At 47.0% G+C, this 24,465-nt stretch overlaps 1 protein-coding gene across 1 annotated transcript in view; it reads right to left on the bottom strand.

Moving 5' to 3' along the window:
* Nucleotides 1-24,465, bottom strand: part of LOC134614085 (interleukin-12 subunit beta-like) — a 69,855-nt gene that overhangs the window by 40,648 nt on the left and 4,742 nt on the right. The window lies entirely within an intron of this gene.

Genomic DNA, 24,465 nt, shown 5'->3' with positions numbered 1-24,465 from the left:
TAGCATGTAAGCTCATTGAGCAGGGCCCTCAACCCCTCTGTTACTGTGTCACTATACCCCACTCCCTCTAACATGTAAACTCATTGAGCAGGCCCTCAATCCCTCTGTTACTGTGTCACTATACCCACTCCCTCTAACATGTAAACTCATTGAGCAGGACCCCCAATCCCTCTGTTACTGTGTCACTATACCCCACTCCCTCTAACATGTAAACTCATTGAGCAGGCCCTCAATCCCTCTGTTACTGTGTCACTATACCCCACTCCCTCTAACATGTAAACTCATTGAGCAGGCCCTCAATCCCTCTGTTACTGTGTCACTATACCCCACTCCCTCTAACATGTAAACTCATTGAGCAGGCCCTCAATCCCTCTGTTACTGTCACTATACCTCACTCCATCTAACATGTAAACTCACTGAGCAGGCCCACAATCCATCTGTTGCTGTCATTATACCCCACTCCCTCTAACATGTAAACTCACTGAGCAGGCCCTCAATCCCTCTGTTACTGTGTCACTATACCCCACTCCCTCTAACATGTAAACTCACTGAGCAGGGCCTCAATCCCTCTGTTACTGTGTCACTATACCCCACTCCCTCTAACATGTAAACTCACTGAGCAGGCCCTCAATCCCTCTGTTACTGTGTCACTATACCCCACTCCCTCTAGCATGTAAACTCACTGAGCAGGGCCTCAATCCCTCTGTTACTGTGTCACTATACCCCACTCCCTCTAACATGTAAACTCACTGAGCAGGCCCTCAATCCCTCTGTTACTGTGTCACTATGCCCCACTCCCTCTAACATGTAACCTCACTGAGCAGGCCCTCAATCCCTCTGTTACTGTGTCACTATACCCCACTCCCTCTAGCATGTAACCTCACTGAGCAGGGCCCTCAATCCCTCTGTCACTGTGTCACTATACCCCACTCCCTCTAACATGTAAACTCACTGAGCAGGCCCTCAATCCCTCTGTTACTGTGTCACTATGCCCCACTCCCTCTAACATGTAACCTCACTGAGCAGGCCCTCAATCCCTCTGTTACTGTGTCACTATACCACACTCCCTCTAACATGTAAGCTCACTGAGCAGGGCCCTCAATCCCTCTGTTACTGTGTCACTATACCCCACTCCCTCTAACATGTAAACTCACTGAGCAGGCCCTCAATCCCTCTGTTACTGTCACTATACCCCACTCCCTCTAACATGTAAACTCACTGAGCAGGGCCCCCAATCCCTCTGTTACTGTGTCACTATACCCCACTCCCTCTAGCATGTAAACTCACTGAGCAGGCCCTCAATCCCTCTGTTACTTTGTCACTATACCCCACTCCCTCTAACATGTAAACTCACTGAGCAGGGCCCTCAATCCCTGTGTTACTGTCACTATTCCCCACTCCCTCTAACATGTAAACTCACTGAGCAGGGCCTCAATCCCTCTGTTACTGTGTCACTATACCCCAATCCCTCTAGCATGTGAACTCACTGAGCAGGGCCCTCAATCCCTCTGTTACTGTGTCACTATACCCCACTCCCTCTAGCATGTAAACTCATTGAGCAGGGCCCTAATCCCTCTGTTACTGTGTCACTATACCCCACTCCCTCTAGCATGTAAACTCATTGAGCAGGGCCCTAATCCCTCTGTTACTGTGTCTCGAAACCCCACTCCCTCTAGCATGTAATATCACTGAGCAGGGCCCTCAATCCCTCTGTTACTGTGTCTCGAAGCCCCACTCCCTCTAGCATGTAAGCTCACTGAGCAGGGCCCTCAATCCCTCTGTTACTGTGTCACTATACCCCACTCCCTCTAAGTGGTAAACTCACTGAGCAGGCCCTCTGTTACTGTGTCACTATACCCCACTCCCTCTAGCATGTAAACTCACTGGGCAGGGCCTCAATCCCTCTGTTACTGTGTCACTATACCCCACTCCCTCTAACATGTAAACTCCCTGAGCAGAGCCCTCAATCCCTCTGTTACTGTGTCACTATACCCCACTCCCTCTAGCATGTAAACTCACTGAGTAGGCCCTCAATCCCTCTGTTACTGTGTCACTATACCCCACTCCCTCTAGCATGTAAACTCACTGAGCAGGTCCCCAATCCCTCTGTTACTGTGTCACTATACCCCACTCCCTCTAGCATGTAAACTCATTGAGCAGGGCCCTAATCCCTCTGTTACTGTCACTATACCCCACTCCCTCTAGCATGTAAGCTCACTGAGCAGGGCCCTCAATCCCTCTGTTACTGTGTCACTATACCTCACTCCCTCTAACATGTAAGCTCAATGAGCATCCCTCTGTTACTGAGTCACTATACCCCACTCCCTCTAACATGTAAATTCACTGAGCAGGGCCCTCAATCCCTCTGTTACTGTGTCACTATACCCCACTCCCTCTAAGTGGTAAACTCACTGAGCAGGCCCTCAATCCCTCTGTTACTGTGACACTATACCTCACTCCCTCTAACATGTAAACTCAGTGAGCAGGGCCCTCAATCCCTCTGTTACTGTGTCACTATACCCCACTCCCTCTAACATGTAAACTCACTGAGCAGAGCCCTCAATCCCTCTGTTACTGTGTCACTATACCCCACTGCCTCTAACATGTAAACTCACTGAGCAGGGCCCTCAATCCCTCTGTTACTGTGTCACTATACCCCACTCCCTCTAACATGTAAACTCACTGAGCAGGGCCCTCAATCCCTCTGTTACTGTGTCACTATACCCCACTCCCTCTAGCATGTAAGCTTACTGAGCCCGCCCTCAATCCCTCTGTGCAATATACATATATCTGGTTCTATACAATTATTGGTGTTTAAACAATATTACACTATATGTTTTTATATAATCCCTCCTCTGTACTTGGGAGATAATTGAGTCATGGACTGCATATATCCAATAAATTATCTCCAGGCAGAAAAACACAAATTTTGATAAAACCCCAAAAGTACCTTAAAAATACATAAAACCCCACAAAAGTTACATCTGGGTGACCAACATATCCAAAAATCACCCAGAACAGTTCAGGGGTTCAGGAATTTCCTGGAAGTCTTATTTTTGACCGAACGCACGCATGGTCCCATGCCCAAAACAGTTCCAGAGAATCAGGGCTTGCGCTGGTCTAGTTCGGTAGTTTGCAAACAAACAAACTACCGAACAGAGTCAATAGTCTTACCCTAGAGCTTGTTCCCTTCATCCAGACGAATGATCTCACCGAACAGTTCCCTTCTAAGTTGTATAGAACGCAGGTGATGATGGAAGTCCTGCGGTGTTCGGGAGTTTCTGTGTCCGATTTTAGTTCCTTGAGATTCATGCCCAAACACCGCTGCCTGCGTTCATGTGGACAAGATGGCCACCAACTTGTGGTTGTCCATAGGAATTGCAGCCAACCAGACGAACAATTAGAACACTGCGGTGAGAACCGTTCCAAGTTGTTAATAGGTGTTAACAAGCTCCCGGGTGGTTCCTGGTTCATACGGTTGTTCGGTAGTCGAACGGGATTGTGACGAACCCTCCGTTAATCAATGCTCCTAGTGCTTACCAAGGACCATCAGCACCGCACCAGACACCATAAGCACTACAGATCCCACGAACCGCCGCAGCTTGGCTGGGAACTCGCCGCCCTCTACCCACCCTGGACCTACAACAAGGCTCCAGGTTACCACCTAGGTGGATCTTGTGGAGCACAGGACACAAAGTCACAAAACCACTCAAAACAGTATTGTGACAAAATGGCTTTTGTCACTGGGTCTGCATGTGACAAACTGCCCTGCCCCCTGTCGGATTGCTAGCCTCTTACCCTGGGATGCTGGCCCGTTAAGTTATGGGGTCTTAAGGCACTTGGGACAGAGCCCTTTGTCTCTGGATCACATCGTTCGCCTTATTTGCTTGGATTTTACATTTCCCCTGGTGCATTCGTATGTTGGTTCGTGCAGTTTAACTTCCAGTACAGCCAGGATAATGCTGTTCGTACAGACGAACAAACTGCCGAATGGCCGACCACCCTGTCTGTGGAGTGTGCTGCTTATTTACCACCCAGACCTTGCGGTTAACCTCAAGGTAATTGATGAAAGGCATGGTGATCCGTGTTCGGCTACCGAACACGTGGCAATCGCCATTTTGGAGTGTCGACCGTGCAGCGGTAAACGGCGACGATACTCTGGAACTAATTTCAGCTACTTATTTTGCCGAACACCGCTGATACCTCTTCAGGTCCTCGTTCATATGGTGGAAAACACACGAATGCCGGAGATACTACCTCATTCGTGCGTGGATGTATGCGAAAGTGACCGACCCCAGATAGCTACAGTATGGAACTTGTAGTCGGCTACAAACACGCGAACAGCCGGTGAAAGCCAAACTTCAGTCGACGTTTTTGAGAACTGTGTTCGTGGGATCGGAGCGCTATTCGCCTAGAATATGCACTCAGATCCAAGCTATCTGGGGATATGTGGGACTTAAAGGTTATGTTCGGTTAAAGCTAAGTTATAGATTTTAATACAGTTTTGTAAGATATAAAAAGCACGTTTCTCTCTGCCTGGAGATAATTAGGTTCTCTTTAACCACTTAAGTTAATTATCTCCAGGATAGAGAGGAGGGGTTACACTCTTCCTGTGGGTGTGTATAATAATTGTACTGTATACTGATTGGTTATGTATATTTTGTTACAGTCTTCCACAATGTCCCATATGGGAGTTCCCTTGCTGGGAGACCATCATAAAAGGGCTGAGTTTTGCCATCAATAAACAGATCGTTTTACCCCTTCATGAAGTCTCGACTCGACTGTTTGGGGAATTGGGAGCTATAATCACTACTTCACTCTTTTCAGCTTGGATTTCGGGAGACGGTACAAGGATCAGCGCTGCACGGATAGCAGGATCCTTTACAAGTATCTTACATGCAGACACTCCCCTACATTGCACACATTGCACATGCATTCCCTCCCCTCTGCCTGTGATACAATTAACAAAGACAATGGGCTAACTCAATTAACTCTAAACAGAAAATGCATACATTTTTACAAACCCCCAAAAGTACCCCAAAATACAACATATCCCCACAAAAATACATAAAACATAAAAATACATCCTGATAGCCCCTATCTAGGTGAACAACATATCCAAAAATCACCCAGATCGGTTCAGAGGTTCAGGAATTTCCTGGAAGTCTTATTTTTACCCCACCATGCACATGGTCCCATGCCCAAAACAGTTCCATACACTCGACGACAAAACACTGCTGGACAATTTAAGATGGCTGCCGCAACATGTTTGAAAGGGACATGGTGCTAAGTCCCAAAATGCACAAATAGTGTTTTAAATGGCAAAACACCCCAGGGGCCATAGTCACAGGGCAAGAAGCTGGCAAGCAGGCCTCTCCAAAACCCAGTGGTGAGGTTACTTTCGCCATAGGGATAATGTTAGAATAGGAGGGGAATGCAATCTACCGAACAGAAGAGCAAAAAGGCACGAACGAGGTCTTTTATGAGCCTTTTTTACATGGCCCATGGTCCTGAGGCGGGAGGCTGGCAAACAGGCCCCTCCAAGAACCAGTGGCGAGGTTACATTCGCCACACCATCACTGCTACTTTCACCATCAAGTGTGCATGTCTACCTACATAGTGTGTAATGTGTAGAATATAAAATGTAACTTTTATTGGTAAAAACTAAAAAAAGATAAGAAGAAAAATAAGAAAAGCAATAGAGGAGAAATATCTTCACTAACTTTCCCGAAAGTGGCCAATTATTGCCACTAAATCTCTCAGTAGACGTTAGGTAGCTAATACAACGATAAGGAAGGGGGGATAAAGTGTGAAGCAATGTTGCTAAATATTGCTAAACATGTTACTTAGTGTGTTGGCAACAAATGGGAGGTTAGTACAAGGAGATCAGAAATGAAGCACCCCTTAGCGAGAAGAGCCCCTGCTCTGAATTACGTCCAGTTACATAGGAGATTAAATCTTTGTTGGGAAATATTCCCCTCTCTTTGTCAAACACTACTTTGATATTATATTTGGAAGGGGGGTGTTAGCTCAGAGGAGGCTTTTTTAAGGGGTGCCCTTGAAGGCACTGGTGATTTACCACCAGAATAGCACCTCTGTTCCAGGAACTCTTTTCGCTAGTGGTGTATCCACTAGACACAGTATTAGCCATATATATTTTTTCTTTTCTGTGCAGTACTGTATATTTCTTGTATCACCTCGCGATACTTGTGATTACATTTAGTTACAATATAGCATTAACCCACTGCACAAACAGCTAGCACTTCTCTGTATTCATTGTGGACAGCCTTCTTGCATGCACAATTTGCTGCTTAATTGTTCCATCACTTTGTACTAACACTGCATCCTTGGCCAACACTCCTTTACTTTAGTGCTATAAAAGGATCTGCACCTAGAATCCTCGTGGTATCACCTAGAATCCTCGTGGTATCACCTAGAATCCTCGTGGTATCCTCGTGGTATCACCTAGAATCCTCGTGGTATCACCTAGAATCCTCGTGGTATCCTCGTGGTATCACCTAGAATCCTCGTGGTATCCTCGTGGTATCACCTAGAATCCTCATGGTATCACCTAGAATCCTCGTGGTATCCTCGTGGTATCACCTAGAATCCTCGTGGTATCACCTAGAATCCTCGTGGTATCACCTAGAATCCTCGTGGTATCACCTAGAATCCTCGTGGTATCCTCGTGGTATCACCTAGAATCCTCGTGGTATCACCTAGAATCCTCGTGATATCCTCGTGGTATCACCTAGAATCCTCGTGGTATCACCTAGAATCCTCATGGTATCCTCGTGGTATCACCTAGAATCCTCGTGGTATCCTTGTGGTATCACCTAGAATCCTCGTGGTATCACCTAGAATCCTCGTGGTATCCTCGTGGTATCACCTAGAATCCTCGTGGTATCCTCGTGGTATCACCTAGAATCCTCATGGTATCACCTAGAATCCTCGTGGTATCCTCGTGGTATCACCTAGAATCCTCGTGGTATCCTCGTGGTATCACCTAGAATCCTCGTGGTATCACCTAGAATCCTCGTGGTATCCTCGTGGTATCACCTAGAATCCTCGTGGTATCACCTAGAATCCTTGTGATATCCTCGTGGTATCACCTAGACTCTATTACAATGTGGCACAAACATCTCACAGCCATTGGATTACGAGTAGATCAACTAATATCAGCAAATATCAGCAATTTACTGCTTTCATTATTAGCATTTCTGATCTCCCATTTGTAAGTAACATGATTTAGCAATATTACATTGCTTCACACTTTATCCCCCCACCCCCCTCCCCCTACCTAACGTCTACTGAGAGATTTCGTGGCAATAATTGGGCACTTTTGGGAAAGTTAGTGAAGATATTTCTCCTCTATTGCTTTTCTTATTGTGACAGACCCATCCGTATGGACTAAAAATACTGTGTTCGTCTGTTTTGCCGTTTGCATGAATTCCCCCATTCGTATGCCTGGAACGGACGGCCACCCAGGAGAGAAGTGTGCTGCTAGTTAACCTATTGATCCCAATTAGAACATTGAGGTTAATCGCAGCCACTTCTCAATTAAGACCGAAGACAGGGTGGTCGTCGTTCGTATGTCGACCACGAGGCGGCGGCCATTTTAACTATGCGAAAGCCCAGCCGTGTTCAATGATTATTTCATGGAACTCAAAACGGACACTTTTTCAACCGAACACCGCTGAAGCCATCAACCTCCCCTTCTCAATCGACAGAAGAATACAAATACCAGCCGTCCGGGAGATTTAACAACACGAATGGACTTAACCCAGATAGCCGTCCCATGGAGTCAATCGCATACCAAAGAGCTATAACCAACTTTGACTCCATGGCGATTGAACTATGCGTATGGGATCTGAGCGCTATTCGCCAATAATATGCACTAAGATCCAGGCTATCTGGTGATGTGTTATAGAAATGCAATATGTTCGGCAGTTGTAAAGTTATAGATTTTAATGTGTTTTATAACTTTGAGTTAAAATGGCGATGTGCCTCTGCTCGGGGAGATAATTGAATTACTTCCCAATTATCTCCCGAGCAGAGGGGAGGAAACTGTGATGCATGTTGGGAATATTGTGGGGATGTAAGCCTGAAATGTCCCCATGTCCTTCTGTTATTCCAGTCTCCCATTTGGTCCCCTAGGGGAGTGTCCACCAAGTGGGAGACCTGCATAAATACGGGCAGGTAGCCCACAGTAAACTCAGTTCGTGTTTTACCCTCAAAGCGGAGCTTGGTCTCGTTATTGGGGGGATTTTATTACCGACAACTAGAGACTGCTTATTGGGATTATGTGCCGCTTGGAACCTATTGCCGTTCGGCTGTAAGTGGCAATTCGTATGTTTGGAGCTCAAGAAGGGAGAAAGCCATACAGGTACCGTTCGGGAGTTTGAAGTGTGCCCTAGCTGGCGGTTCGCATGGTTATACTGTATACGCTACCAGACCACATTATTGCGACCGGGGAGCATTCACTAAACGGCGGTTTGTGCATTTATTACTGGAGGTACCGTAACACTTATTTTTCTTCTCATCTTTTTTTTTTGTTTTTACCAATAAAAGTTACATTTTATATTCTACACATTACACACTATGTAGGTAGACATGCCCACTTTTTTTGTTTTTTGTTTTCTTTCTCTAAAGTGCAACTCACTGTTTAGGGGTTATCCCCCCATTTTTTCACTGCATCTCTACCCATAAGTGCTTTACCTTAAGGCTCGACTTCTTTTCTTTTTCTTTTTGATTTACTTTCACCATCATCACCATCACTGCTACTTTCACCATAATCACTGTGACATGCATTGTTTACGATCCTCATGTCAGGGATCTCCCTATCTAAGAGGCAATATATTGGTTGTGGGATCCCTTGTTCACAAATCATGTTTGGGCTGGATTGGAAGATTATGCTTGTCTTATTCTGGATATGATATTGAAACTGTGGCGGGACTGTGAATTGCTAAACTGTGAATTGCTTTGTTTTATATGTGTGGATGTGTCCTCCTAGAATGTGTGTTTCCCCTCTTTCCTATTCCTCTTTATGTAATTTTAAAATCCTGCAGTGCACCTTTTGACCGCACGGGGGTGCTCCGGTGCACGGAGCCCTGTGTGCCGGACCACCCCGGCACTTTATTTGGAACATTTACTTAGAATGTTCACACCTCACTAACGAGGTGTGAAACCGCATACTGCAAGGGAACGAGCGGCGCATGCTTCCCCTGGGTGGCCACCGGTTCGTATAACTGAACGCCCACTAGGGGGAGCATTCGACTGCCGAACCGGCCTGCGTTCACTGTCTTCGATCCCTGTGTCAGGGATCATCCTACCTGCTCCTAACAGAGCTGTAATCACTTGACACTCACAAACCTGGGAGCTACGAGGCTAGGCCCGTGGCTACCCAGGCGAACGCTCTCTCCGGCGGGTACCGAGTATGGGTGCCCACCGGAGAGAGGGACGCAAACCAGCAGGGAATTCCTGGGGCCACAGGGGTCCTGCTGGCTGCATGGAAGTCCGTGCTGACCAATGGGAGAGGGAGCGCCCATTCAAATTTGGTGTGCGCCATTCTCCTGATCGGTCGACGCGAGGGAACGGGCGACCAATCCGAGAAGAAGCGCTTGTTCAAATGGGGTTTCACGCCCTTCCATCCTTTTGGGCGGTGAAACTCCTCTCGTTCCTGGGTGCTGATTGGCGTAAATAAGTTTCGCTCCTTTCAGAGGATTGGTGACATCGGGTTTCTTTTGATTGGGCCGCGAAACCGCTCTCCTCCTCGAGCACCGATTGGTGCAGCCGAGTTTTGCACCCTTCCTTTGGATTGGGCGGCGAAACTCCTTCCTCCCCCTAACACTGGTTGGCACGATTTGGTTTGTGCCCTTTCAGCCTATTTGTCGTTGCTTGGTTTAGGCGCAAAGTTTGATTTCGCCGGACTAAACCAAGCAACACCATGGAACTGTACATCCGATCGCCCCGCTTTTTGCAGGGTTCCCAGATGGGTCCCAGGGCTTTTAACCCAGTAACCCCTTCCTGTCCCGGGGCACCAAGCCCCAAGGTGTGACCCCCCTGAATGTAATGTGTACTCATGCGTGTCCCTGTGTCTTGTTAGTATCTCCCAGAGCGGGAGATGGTTATCTGTTCCCCTGCCCCCTCCTGTATGTGTTTGTGTTGGATGTAGACCCCCTGCGGGGGTCTGTGCATAAAAAGCTGTTTGCCCAAATAAACATTGTCAAACGTTGTATCCTGGAACTGTGTCTCGTCCAGTTATTGGGGGCATGGGTCTGACCTATTCTAACCAAAGGGGATAACCAGCTAGGTTACCCAGGTCCCGCTACAGAAACACAAGAGGTTGTTTGTTCCTGAAAGCTGATGAGCATTAACATGTCAGAGGACTTCCTATCTAAGAGGCAAACCAAGCTTCCAGGGCACTTAGATGTGACTTCTCACACCTTACCAAAGAGCTCTGTTGGAGTCCCTAGCTTCAAAGACTAACTCAGGTTGTAAGCTCTGTCCTTTCATACAATCTATTAACCCCTTTTGTAATGTTAAAATGTTTGTGGGGGGGAGGTTGGAACTATTGAAGACTTTTCTGGACATGAAAGGGACCTTGATTACCTCTCAGGCACAGAGGATCATGGGAGGGTGTAACGGAGCTCCGTGTACTCCGACCGAGTACCCTCCGTTGATGGATGCTCCTAGCGCTCTCAGAGGACTCCAAGCACTGCAGACGACACTACAACCACCGCAGACTCCACAACCGCCGAAGCTTAACTGGAGCCGCGCCGTCTTCCTTCCACCCTGGAATGAACCTTCAGCATTCAGGACCGTGTGGGGAAGATCTCTCCTCCTGGAGAGCGTATCCAGAACAAGCTCTTAAAAGAGCTAAGTGATTAAGAGCTCAGGGGAATATGCAGCGCATAGCAGTCCCCAGTGTGATATAGCAGTTCCCTCCAATAACGAGACAAGGCTACGTATTGAGGGTCAGAAGAGGTCTGAGGACTGGAACACCCAGCCTGCTTTTTATTAGGATAAGGTACACACAGGACACTCCCAGGGGGAGGATGAAATTAACCAATAACAGCATAGTACAGCCCACAGGTTCCCTCCCCTCAGATAAACAGTTAAACCAATTATTACATACAATAAAAATACAGTTTTTACACACACACTGTAACTTTAAAACCATACATCCAATTTCAATAAAAGTTGCATATTCAGACTCAGCATACATCAAACATAAACACTTCCAAAAATCAGCCAAATCCCTCCAGTGGATCAAAAGTTAGCTGGAAGTCCTTTATGACCGACCGCAAGCACAATTTCCTGCCCAAAACAGTTCCATAGATTTGGGCTGTGCGGTCGGTCAATTTCATGCGGAAAAACGACTAAGTCCCATTTCGAACGGGTCTCTGGAGCTGCAAGTTCCGTATGGGAGAAGGTAAGGGTCAGCGGTGTTCGGCAGAATGTGTAGCCGATTTTAGTTCCACAGAATCTTTAGCATACACCGCTGACCGCGTTCGACTGAACCAAGATGGCCGCCGCCACGTGCAATTAACCTGCAGTAACCTCACAGCCTGGGAGGTAAATTGCCTGCACACTTTAACTTCTGGGTGGTCCGCCTGTGTGGCACTTGGTTCAGTAAGCCCTATTTACTGAACCAAGTGGGGGAAAGCCAGGGGCAAGTTATTTTACCGGTCTGGGGACATAGTCTTAAAGGGGCATTGTTCACCAAAGTCACAATATGTCCCCAGACGGTTCTTAAAGGGCCATACACACCCAATAAATGTTGATAGCGATTTGTAACAGAGGGATTACCCTCTGGACCTGAGAGGGAACTTAATTATCTTCCAGACACAGCAATGCCGGGGCTGGCTTATGTTTTGGGTAACTTTGAATGGAGACCCCCTGTGGGGGTCTGTGCATAAAAGCTGTGTGTTCCAAATAAAGATTGTCAGAGTTTGTACCTCCAGAACTGTGTGTTTTCTGGTTACTGAAGGGAAGGAAGATTTAACCCCTGTGCCTGCTGTTCCAGCTTGCAGGGGATTCAACGGGGAAAGTCCTTGTAAGGAATAGAGCTCCCAGGACTGAGTGCCGTCCAGCTCTGGGAGCGCATAGAGCTAAGTCCCCTAACCATGCAAGAGTTCCTGATTGGCTGAAGGAAGGGAACTAGCGGAGATAACTGGTCTGGTTATCTGGGGATACGCTACAATCACTATCACCATCACTGCCACCATCACCGTCATCACTGCTACCTTCATCATCACCGTCACTGTCACCGTCATCACCATCACTGCTTCTATCACCATCATCACCATCACCATCACTGCTACACACTGACTCTCACACTGAGGCTCTCACAGTGACGCTCTCACACTGAGGCTCTCACACTGAGGCTCTCACACTGACTCTCACACTGAGGCTCTCACACTGAGGCTCTCACACTGAGGCTCTCACACTGAGGCTCTCACAGTGAGGCTCTCACAGTGACGCTCTCACACTGACTCTCACACGAAAAGTAAAATCTGTGAATTTTTTAAATAGACAGAAAGAGAAGGTTTTAATAGTTTTCCAAACTGCTGTCAGGAAACTCTGTGCAGCCACAAGTTCTGCTTTTACAAGAACCAGCTTGGATGAAAGAGGAAGTATTATTTTAAGAGCTGAGGTCAGTACGTTAGTCCAGCTACAATGCTAAGAGTTTATACAGCAGAAACCATTTACAAGACGCCCAGAGACGGCTATCGAGTCCAACCCAAACCTCTGCAGGGGGAGAGTGACTACATGCAGTACATGCCGAGCAGCGTGGGTAGGGGTATTACTTACATGCAGTACATGCTAAGCGGGGGGGGGGGATGATTATAATCATGCAGTATATGCCAAGCAGGGGGGAGGGTGTGATGGACCGCCTGGCACCCCAACTGGGTGCCTCTGCCAATCACTGCTCCCTAGTACCTCCGAGTACTTCCAAGCACTACACCAGACACTAACAGCACTGCAGTCCCCACTTCCAGCGTTACAGCAAAGCCGGGGTCTCGCCGTCCTCCACCCACCAAGACCAGGATCCAGCTGCCGGTGGGCAGACCTCTCCTACTCCAGACAGTGTAGCAGACTGCTCTTACAAGAGCAAGTGATTATAACCCAGAGGAGTATAGTGATAATATCAATCCCCAGAGCAGATACAGCTGTTTCTCCACACGAGATGAGACTCTATGTTGAGGGTAGGCAGGAACTCGTTTATTAGTAGCCACAACTGGCCTTTCATGCAAGTCCCTATGCACGATTACATTGGCTCTCAGGTCCAGGACACTCCTATACAAAATACAGCCTGGAGGTAAAGTGGCAACCACGTATTGGAAAAAGACTGCTACCAATGGCCTGTTGAACTGGACTAGCTACCATCCTCAACCATTAAAAGCGGGTATACCTATTGGGCAATACCTAAGGCTGCGGTGGAATTGTTCCACCATTGAGGATTCTAAAACCAAGGCCTGGGAACTTCGGAGAGCCTTCAACCCCTAAAGGACACATGACATGTGTGACATGTCACGACTCCCTTTTATTCCTGAAGTTTGGTCCTTAAGGGGTTAAAGAGAAGGGCTACCCGAATAGGGTTCTAAGAAAAGCCTACTTCAGAGCAATCCTTTTAGATAGAGATTCAGTACTCACTGACGGTAACCAACAAACATTGAACTCTAATTTGATCCGTTGCATAGCCACTTACGATGCAGGGTGGACATGTATGATGGGTACTGTAGCGGAAGGGGCTTCACCCCAGTACCTTCCTTTTGCTGAGGGCTGTCCACCCACCCTTTTGTTACTGTATTTCAATTACCTTCTGTTAAAAACCCGTTACAGACAAGCATTATGTTGTTCCTTTATTATAATATTGCTTCGGTACTTGAATCCTGTACCCAACTCATGAACGGATTACTTACACCGATTCGTTAAATGAATAACGGACCACCCGGTCCCTGGCGTGTGCCGCCACTTAACCCCGGTCACTTTTCAACCAACCGAACGACCGACCACCCTGCGAGGGGAATGTGGTACCACTTGATCGCCCAGAGAGTTGCGGTCTGCGGTTAATTGCAGGTTAATTGCTGGCCTCCGGGCATTCTCGTTCGTGCCTTATCTCCCGATAGTCTAACTACTGAAAGGGTCATGAACGGGGATCACCTACAGCCTGGCGTGTGGCCTCAATTAGAATGTTGAGCGTTGTGGTTAACCGCAGGTTAAGTACCCCCTTCACGGCAGTCTACGTTCGTCTCCCGAACAGCTGAAACATCCAGCCAGAGAGCGGGTATTCGTGCACAACTCTGGCCGTTACTCGTTCCACGAGTTTGATGCCGAGGTCCCGCTGCCTATTGACTCACACAAAAACATGGCCACCATCTCAAGCTCGGGACCAAATATGGTTCGTGGGTTTGAGGCGCTCTTCAGTGAACTATTGCACCTGGACCTGGGCTACAGAAGGAATGGTGGAAGTCACGAATTATAGCTGAAACTGTTGAAGTTATATATTTTTAACCTGTTTTGTATGTGTAATAAAAACGTGGTATTTTGGGCGCTTGGAGATAATTGTATTGTCATAGCCGTTGGATTCATTATCTCCAAGCTGGGCGGTAACAAATTCAAACAATGCATTTTATTCTGATTGGTTAATCCCTTGTAATATTCCTGTATCCCATCAGGTCCAGAGGGGGCTGTTCCTGGACCTGAGATTTTGTATAAATATCGATTCCTGTGTGCCATTAAAGCCAGTTCTTGTTTGACCTTCAAATCGCAGCCTTGACTCGTTTTGTGGGGAAAAGAGTATCCTAGCTGTACAATAGCTAGTGGGATTGTTCTACATTTACAGGATTCTTTTGGACGTCTGTCACGGTAATATACCCCAACACGCAGGAATAGTACAGATAGTCAGGAGACAAGAAACCAGGGTTCGTCTTACCGGACCTTAGAATGGCCGGACTTGACGAGAAAAAGCAAGACAGAGTCTAGAACAAGCCGAGGTCAAGGGAACAGAGAGACAGCGTAACGTAGAACAAGCCGAGGACTGGTACACAGAGGACAAAATAGCGGATAAGCAAGCAAGGATAAAGAGAGAGCAGAGTCAGGAACAAAGCCAAGGTCAAGCACCAAAAAACCAACTGAACGATACAAGCACTAAAGGGAAACTGGACAGAAACCACGATAGGGCAAGGAGCAAGGGAAACAGGTGAGTATAAATACCCTAAGGTTCACTTTGATTGGCCCCTGTCATATCCACGCCCCCAAAATGTGAGTGTATGGGGAATGTGGCCTGACAGGGGCCAATGGGAGACTGATTCTAATTTAGTCTCCCACTGTCCCTTTAAGAGCGCGCCCGAGACGCGCGGCGCGCTCTTAGTGTCGGGCGGGACACGTGACCGCTTCTCGCGGTCACTGCCCGCCTGACTGATCATCTTGTTGGCTGAGCCGCGCGCGGCTCGTGCAGGAGCAGGACCGCGCGCGGCGAGAAGAGAGGACCCCGGCCGGCCCCTGGAGAGGGTAAGTACCGCTACAGTATCCCCCCCTGAAGACACGCCCACCGGGCGGGGAGGAGCAGGCCTGGCAGGAAAACGAGCGTGGAAAGAACGCACAAGGCGAGGAGCGTGAACAGCGTCAGCGGAAATCCAACTGCGTTCCTCAGGCCCATAGCCCTTCCAATGTACCAGATATTGGAGGCGACCCCGAAGCAAACGAGAGTCAATTACAGCCGCCACTTCAAACTCCTCATGGCCCTCCACAGAAACCGGAGGAGGAGGAGGGACATGCCGAGTATAACGGTTGCACAGGAGGGGTTTTAACAAGGAGGTATGAAACACGTTAGGAATGCGTAAATTTTTTGGAAGATCCAATGCATACGAGACAGGATTAACCACATGCAAGATACGAAAAGGACCAATAAAACGAGGGGCCAACTTCATAGAAGGCACACGAAGACGAATATTGCGAGTAGAAAGCCAAACCCGGTCTCCCACAGCATAGGATGGAGCTGCCCTGCGATGCTTGTCTGCCTGAACCTTCTGACGAGCAGCTGAGGCCACCAAAGAACACTGAACCTGCTCCCAAGTATTACGTAGACTAGCCAAATGTTCGTCCAGAGCTGGCATGCCCTGTAAGGAGAATGCAGCTGGAAGAACCACGGGATGCCGGCCATAAACATCGTAAAAAGGGCTGTTAGCGGAGGATTCATGAGCAGCATTATTACGAGCAAACTCAGCCCAAGGAAGAAGGTCAGCCCAATTGTTCTGATGGTGGGACACGAAACAACGAAGATACTGCTCTAGAGATTGGTTGGCACGTTCAGCAGCTCCATTAGACTGGGGGTGGTAGGCTGAGGAAAACGAGAGGGAGATACCCATCTCTGTACAAAACGATCTCCAGAATCTGGAGATAAACTGGCTACCCCTATCGGACACGATCGAAGTGGGAATACCATGCAACCGAAACACCTCCCTGGCAAAGATAGAGGCAAGTTCCCTGGATGATGGTAATTTGACAAGAGACACAAAATGAGCCATCTTAGAAAAACGATCCACAATCATTAGGATGACAGTTTTACCATTAGAGGGAGGCAATTCAACAATGAAATCCATGGATATATTGGACCACGGTCTCTCGGGTATGGGCAACGGATGTAACAACCCACAAGGAACTCTGTGGGAGGACTTCATACTGGCACAAGTGCTACAGGCATTAACGTAATCGGTGACGTCCTTGCGCAAGGAAGCCCACCAGAAATATCTAGAAACTGCTGAGAATGTCTTAGAAATACCAGGGTGTCCAGCAGTTCTAGTGTCATGATATAATGACAAGATGTCTCGTCTCTCCGGTATATCAACGAATAGCTTATCAGCAGGCCTCTCCCCAGGAGCCAAGTGTTGTTTAGCCTGAATAGCTTGTAAGAGAGAAGACGAAATGGAAAGAACAGTAGTCGCTATTATTCTGTCAGGCGGAATGACAGGGGTAACATCGACCTCGAGTTTGTCAGTAGTCTCGAATTGTCTGGACAGAGCGTCAGCTTTAGTATTACGGTCACCCGGTCTGTAAGTGATTATGTAATTAAAACGAGACAAAAACAGAGACCACCTGGCCTGCCTGGAAGACAATCTTTTTGCTTCACCAAGGTAAGAGAGGTTTTTGTGATCCGTTAAAATGAGGATGGGATCCCTAGTACCCTCTAGCAGATGTCTCCATTCCTTGAGCGCCAAAATGATAGCAAGGAGTTCACGATTGCCTACATCATAATTCCTCTCTGCTTTGGACATCTGTCTGGAAAAGAAGCCACAAGGGTGTAACGGCTTTTCAGGTGAATCTCTTTGAGACAAGATAGCACCTACCCCTATCTCAGAAGCATCAACTTCAAGAATAAAGGGCAGTGAAGGGACAGGATGCTGTAAAACAGGAGCAGAGGCAAATGTAGCCTTCAAGAATTCAAAGGCCTCGAGTGCTTCTGGTTTCCAGACATGAGTATTACCATCCTTCTTGGTCATTCTGGTTATAGGCGCAACAATGGCAGAAAACCCTTTAATAAAACGCCTATAATAATTAGAGAACCCCAGAAAACGCTGAATGGCTTTCAACCCCTGGGGTAGAGGCCATTCCATAATGGCAGACAGTTTCTTGGGATCCATACGAAAACCCTTGGCCGAGATTATATAACCCAAGAATTGGACTTCAGATTGATCAAATGAACATTTTTCGAGTTTGCAATAGAGACCGTTAACCAGAAGAGTTCTCAACACTAATTTAACATGCATGTGATGAGTCTGTAAATCAGTAGAATAAATCAATATGTCGTCCAAGTATACTATAACGAATGTATGTATAAATTGACGTAGGACATCATTAATAAATTCCTGAAAAACTGCTGGGGCGTTACAAAGACCAAAGGGCATCACAGTGTACTCGTAGTGGCCACTCCTGGTATTGAAAGCGGTCTTCCACTCGTGATCCTTTTTGATACGTATGAGATTGTAAGCACCCCTAAGGTCCAATTTAGTAAAAACTGTGGCCTGTTTAAGCCTATCAAATAGTTCTGTGATCAAAGGTATGGGGTACGCATTTTTGACGGTGATTTTATTTAGGCCCCTATAGTCAATACAAGGCCTTAATTCGCCATCTTTCTTAGATACAAAGAAGAAACCCGCCCCTGCCGGGGAAGAGGATCTTCTTATAAATCCCTTCTCTAGAGATTCCTTAATATATTCCTCCATAACCAGATTCTCCTGAGGAGATAAAGGATATATTCTCCCTTTGGGAGGCATAACACCAGGTAACAAATTAATTGCACAATCGTAAGGCCTGTGAGGTGGCAATCTTTCAGCCTCCCTTTTATCAAAAACAGATTTAAGAGACAGGTACTGAGAGGGTATGACCGTAGGCACGGGAGGAATATTAGTAGAATTCAAAGGGGTGACTTTAACAATACAAGACTCTTGGCAAGAATCACTCCAAGAAACTATTTGTCCTGACTCCCAATCAATGGTGGGATTATGAGTACGTAACCAAGGATACCCTAACACGAGGTGAGAGGAAGGAGAAGTAATGATCTGAAACCGAATGGTCTCAGAGTGTAACACCCCTGTAGACATATGTAGTGGAACAGTTTCATGTGTGATAACTGGAGAGCATAATGGTCTACCATCTATGGCCTCAACGGCCAAGGGTGTCTCCTTCTCTCTGGTGGGTATGTTATTCTCCTTGACAAAACTGGAATCAATAAAGTTTTCGGCCGCTCCGGAATCAACCAGGGCTAGTATATTCCCTGCTATGCAGTTATTATCAAGGTGCAGGGAAACAGGAAGAAGTAGTTTATTAAGAGGCAAATGTGAGGACTGTGATGTCACACCCAAGGCCAGTCCTCTATATGGTCTTAGGTGCGATAGTTTCCCGGACGCACGGGACAGTCTTGTCTCATATGACCCCTCCTACCACAATAAAGACAAAGTCCTTCCTTTCTCCTATAAAGCTTTTCAGCGTCAGTAAGTTTGGCAACCCCTAACTGCATAGGTTCCTCCTCAGAACCCTTAGATCCCTCGGGAGTCTCAGCTCTAGGGGAGTTAAAGGGAACAAAATGTCTATTTCTGGACCTGGTATATAACCTGTCACGGATCCTGTTATCTATATCGATAAGATAGTCAATCAGGTCCTCCAGGGGTACAGGGAGGTCCTTAGCTGCTACCTCATCCAACATAGTATCAGACAGACCTTCCATAAACGCGGTAGTAAGCCCATTATTAGTCCAATCTACCTGTGAGGCAAGGGTCCGGAACTGAATAGCATAATCGGCTACAGATTTAGATCCTTGCTTTATTCTCAATAATGCCCTGGCGGCATTTTTTGACCTTTTAGTCGTGTCAAATGTTCTACGGAACGCTGTGAGGAAGCTATTGAAGTCGTGTACCATAGGCCCATTAGCCTCCCAAATAGGATTTGCCCATTCTAGTGCCTTATCCGTAAGCTGGTGCATAAGAAAACCCACCTTAGATCTATCAGTGGGAAATGAACGTGGGTACATTTCAAAGTGGAATTCCACTTGATTAAGGAATCCCCTACATGTCTTAGCGTCCCCTCCATACCTAGGTGGCGGGGTTAGATGTGCAGAAGCATTAGGCATATTAGCTGTGTCCGGTATAGGGTTTACAGGAGGCGTAGGTACAGGTACCGGAGCTGATCTGGATAACAGTGTCTGGATGGCTTGAGCCATTTGATCCATACGGTGATCCTGTTCTGCGAATCTAGCCTCATGAGTGGCCATCTGTTGACCTAAACCTGCGGGGTCCATGGCCCTATCGTAATGTCACGGTAATATACCCCAACACGCAGGAATAGTACAGATAGTCAGGAGACAAGAAACCAGGGTTCGTCTTACCGGACCTTAGAATGGCCGGACTTGACGAGAAAAAGCAAGACAGAGTCTAGAACAAGCCGAGGTCAAGGGAACAGAGAGACAGCGTAACGTAGAACAAGCCGAGGACTGGTACACAGAGGACAAAATAGCGGATAAGCAAGCAAGGATAAAGAGAGAGCGGAGTCAGGAACAAAGCCAAGGTCAAGCACCAAAAAACCAACTGAACGATACAAGCACTAAAGGGAAACTGGACAGAAACCACGATAGGGCAAGGAGCAAGGGAAACAGGTGAGTATAAATACCCTAAGGTTCACTTTGATTGGCCCCTGTCATATCCACGCCCCCAAAATGTGAGTGTATGGGGAATGTGGCCTGACAGGGGCCAATGGGAGACTGATTCTAATTTAGTCTCCCACTGTCCCTTTAAGAGCGCGCCCGAGACGCGCGGCGCGCTCTTAGTGTCGGGCGGGACACGTGACCGCTTCTCGCGGTCACTGCCCGCCTGACTGATCATCTTGTTGGCTGAGCCACGCGCGGCTCGTGCAGGAGCAGGACCGCGCGCGGCGAGAAGAGAGGACCCCGGCCGGCCCCTGGAGAGGGTAAGTACCGCTACAACGTCCAGCTGAAGCGGCTTCTTCCCTCTCTCCAAACTGGGATCCAGATCATCCAAGCGGTCCAGCTTCCAGCTAGCCTGGGGGTAACCGTAACACCTTCCCTGTTAGTTACTTGGGGAAAACAAGTGACAATGTAATATTGACTCTCGTTCATCTGGTTGTTCGGTAAGAATCCCGTTTCAACTATTTTACACCATATTGTGTGACAAACAAACTAACTACCGAACAACCAGGCCAACCAGGAGAGGAGCGTGGCATTAATTGACCTCCCTAACTTGTTTCACACTATTCTAATTGCCAACCGCACTAACTAACTGGGTGGCCCTGGGTGGCCGGTAAAACTAAGATATCCATAAAACTTTTGAACCCCTGAACTGATCTGGGTATTTTTCAGTATGTTGCTCCCCCAGATCGGGGCTATCAGGGGATGTTGGAATTATGAATATAGGATATGTTTTGGGGGGATTTCCAGAAAAGTATAAAAAATTAGATTTTCTGTTTGGAGATAATTGAGTTGATATAGTAATTAACTCAATTATCTCCTGAGCAGAGGGAAGGGATAGTGTGTAATGTATGGGAGTGTCTTATGACCTGACTCTGTGTTTATTGGTTGCTGTATATGTTTATCGGTGCCACACAAGGTCCACTTGGGTGGTAACCTTTGGGGCAAAACCTGCATAAAAGGCCAGTCTGGCCATTAAAGGATGAGTTCTGCTCCTAATACTGAGTGTCGTCCAGTTATTGGGAAGGGTGATGGGATATTCGTGTGTCATCTTGTACTTATGCCTGCTGTCTTGAATTTTCTTGTTTGTTCCTGAGTAGCTGTTGGAGTAACCAGCAGAGAAGAAGCCCTGCTACCGCTACTCAAAGCTACAGGTACCTTTAGATGTTATTGGCCGATCTTAATGTCAGACCCACATATAAAACAAGTAATCACTCCATTCCCCTCTGTGACTGCACATAGAGGCAGGAATTTGAGAGATACTTTAGTACAAAGCCACCTTGCCCCACTGAGGAAATCTTCTAAGCAGTATTTACCTGAGGGCACATATAAATGCGGACACTGCAGCGCATGTATGCATTTGACTAAAAACTCTAAACAGTTTACTGACAGCAATGGAGAAGAAACGTTTCCAATTCGTTCCTTCTTTAACCCCTTAAGGACCAAACTTCTGGAATAAAAGGGAATCATGACATGTCACACATGTCATGTGTCCTTAAGGGGTTAAAGGGACTCTCCAGGGAGGCAATTTTACTTACCTGGTTCCAGCGCCGGGAGCCTCGTGAAGCCGCGCCCCCTATTTCATCAAAATGACGAAATAGGCGGGCGCGAGCAGGGAGCAATCAGACGCTTCCATTTGGAAGCGTCATTGCTCTCTTTTGCGCATGTGCCCTCCGAAGTTCTGAGCGCACTACCGCGAATGCGCGCGGTGTGCGCGGCCGCGAGCTGAGCTGACTGACAGCTCAGCTCGCGGTCTTTGCCCGCCCCCCTCCTCTGCTGACAGGCTGGAGAGAGAAGGCGCGCACACAGTGCCTTCTCTCTCCTGCACACGTCAGACGTATTTTAATACGTCTGACGTGTACAGGGCCTTTTTAGGGCCCTGCATGATAGGATGTCCCTCTGGTGGCCCATGGAGGTATTCCTATCAATCAATGTAAACACTGTATTTTCTCTGAATATACAGTGTTTACATTAGATTGCCTGCAGGAAGCTATAGATAATACCTGAACAACTACATTAAAGGACCACTCTAGTGCCAGGAAAGCATACTCGTTTTCCTGGCACTAGAGTGCCCTGAGGGTGCCCCCACCCTCAGGGACCCCCTCCCGCCCGGCTCTGGAAAGGGGAAAGGGGTTAAATCTTACCTTTTTCCAGCGCTGGGCGGAGAGATCTCCTCCTGCTCTCCTCCTCTTCTCCTCCCCGTCGGCTGAATGCGCACGCGCGGCAAGAGCTGCGCGCGCATTCAGCCGGTCACATAGGAAAGCATTCATAATGCTTTCCTATGGGCGCTGGCGTGCTCTCACTGTGAAAATCACAGTGAGAAGCACGCAAGCGCCTCTAGCGGCTGTCAGTGAGACAGCCACTAGAGGACATAGGGGGAAGGCTTAACCCATTCATAAACATAGCAGTTTCTCTGAAACTGCTATGTTTATGAAAAAATGGGTTAACCCTAGAAGGACCTGGCACCCAGACCACCTCATTAAGCTGAAGTGGTCTGGGTGCCTAGAGTGGTCCTTTAAGCTGTAGTTGTTCAGGTGACTATAGTGTCCCTTTAACTGCCGGACGGAGGGAGTGATATATCTACTCACCTGTCCCTGTGGAATAAAATTTGTTGGGAAAACTTTTAACCTGTTCAAATTCAGGATTAGGGAGCATGTTAATTGTGTAAGAAGACCCCTGGAGACTCACGCCATCTAAAGATTTACCATTAAAACTCCTCGAATAAAGTAAGATTTATATTCCACAAACACAATGCAAAGGCGATTGGGATCGAAGGCTGAGACAGCGGGAATCCTTCCGGATTTATGAGGGATTCTCTTCCTCTGTTTTTATAGCTTTCTCCTATTATCACTCCTTTCTAAGATAGTGAAATTGTAAATAGTTGTATATGAATTGTTATTATCTGCTGGCGGCTTCCAACCTGATATATGTCTGAGTACCTCTTTTCTGTTGATTGATTTTATCATATCAGCGACATTGTAAATCCAGAACAGTAATAAGTCTGGGCAGCGAACTAGTGCAAAACGTTTTCATTTATCTTATACATCTGACGGCTCACCCCAAACTATTCACCACTCCTCAAACTCTCTTGGAGACATTGTGGACATATGAAACGCTACTCAATATAGTGCAATTCCTAATAATTGTCCTTTAGGTCATGGTAGCAATGGGTGAACGCAGAGCTTTATGAAATTGTGCCACTTCTGTAAAAATGTGGTATACGCTGTATGATAGGAACTTTCTAAAGCATTCCAGATTCAGGACCTATGATTGAGACCTCGTAAGTCCTCTGAAACGCCTACACATCTCACAGAACGGAGGCAGAATTTGGCTGTTTTTGGAGTCTGATATTTGTCTGTAGATTGATGTCACTGTTGAATCAACACCAGTAACACTCTAAACCCAGAATAATAATAGGTCTGGGCAGCGGACCACCCCAGATCCTGTTATTTATTATCTAATTGCTCACCGTTTACTACCATATAATCATCTCTGTGGACATCAAGGATGTATAAAACACTATTTAATATAGTATACCTCCTAATAATTGTCCCTTGGTTTTCCAGAGGCGCTGTGTGTACACAGTGATTAATATAATATTATAATGTGCTATCAAATAATGTTTTACACAATGTATGATAATATCTCTTTAAGAGATGCACTAGTCCTCTCAGTAATGTCCATACATTACAATTTGTTTCTATTTAGAGAACTCTAATCAATCTACAGGTATTGGGGAGGAGTACTGACTGCTCGACACACGCACGGTGACTCTCGTGTGGATGTGTGGCTAACTTGTGGGCATGTGACAACCCGGCAGAAAATCAGATTAACCTAACTGGGGAGATAGGTGAATATAGTCACACATCCCGTTAGGTATTATCTGGCGTTTGACTCCGCATCTGCCCCACATGGGCAACACCCAATAGAAATAGGAGGGAGGAATGTTGCACAGTCTTTGATCCATACACAATGAATTAGGTACCGCCCCTCAGTAGGCTAAGCCCAATGAGGATTAAGGAGGGTGTATACTGTACATCATACACCCTGAGCATTTTACTTTGATTAATAGCTCATTGCGAATACATATAAATGGATAGCCTGGCCAGCTCATAGACATTTCTCCTGACGACGGTGTGCTGACACGCCGAAACGCGCGACAAGCTATTTTTTTTTTTTTTTTACTTACTACACTCGGTAGCACTAATATGCACTAGCTAAGTTAAATTTTATTCATTTTCTTTTAGTTAAGGAAGGGAGAG

Source organism: Pelobates fuscus, chromosome 6, assembly GCF_036172605.1.
Source record: "Pelobates fuscus isolate aPelFus1 chromosome 6, aPelFus1.pri, whole genome shotgun sequence".
NCBI lineage: Eukaryota > Metazoa > Chordata > Amphibia > Anura > Pelobatidae > Pelobates > Pelobates fuscus.
This window is presented reverse-complemented; position numbering and strand designations above follow the sequence as displayed.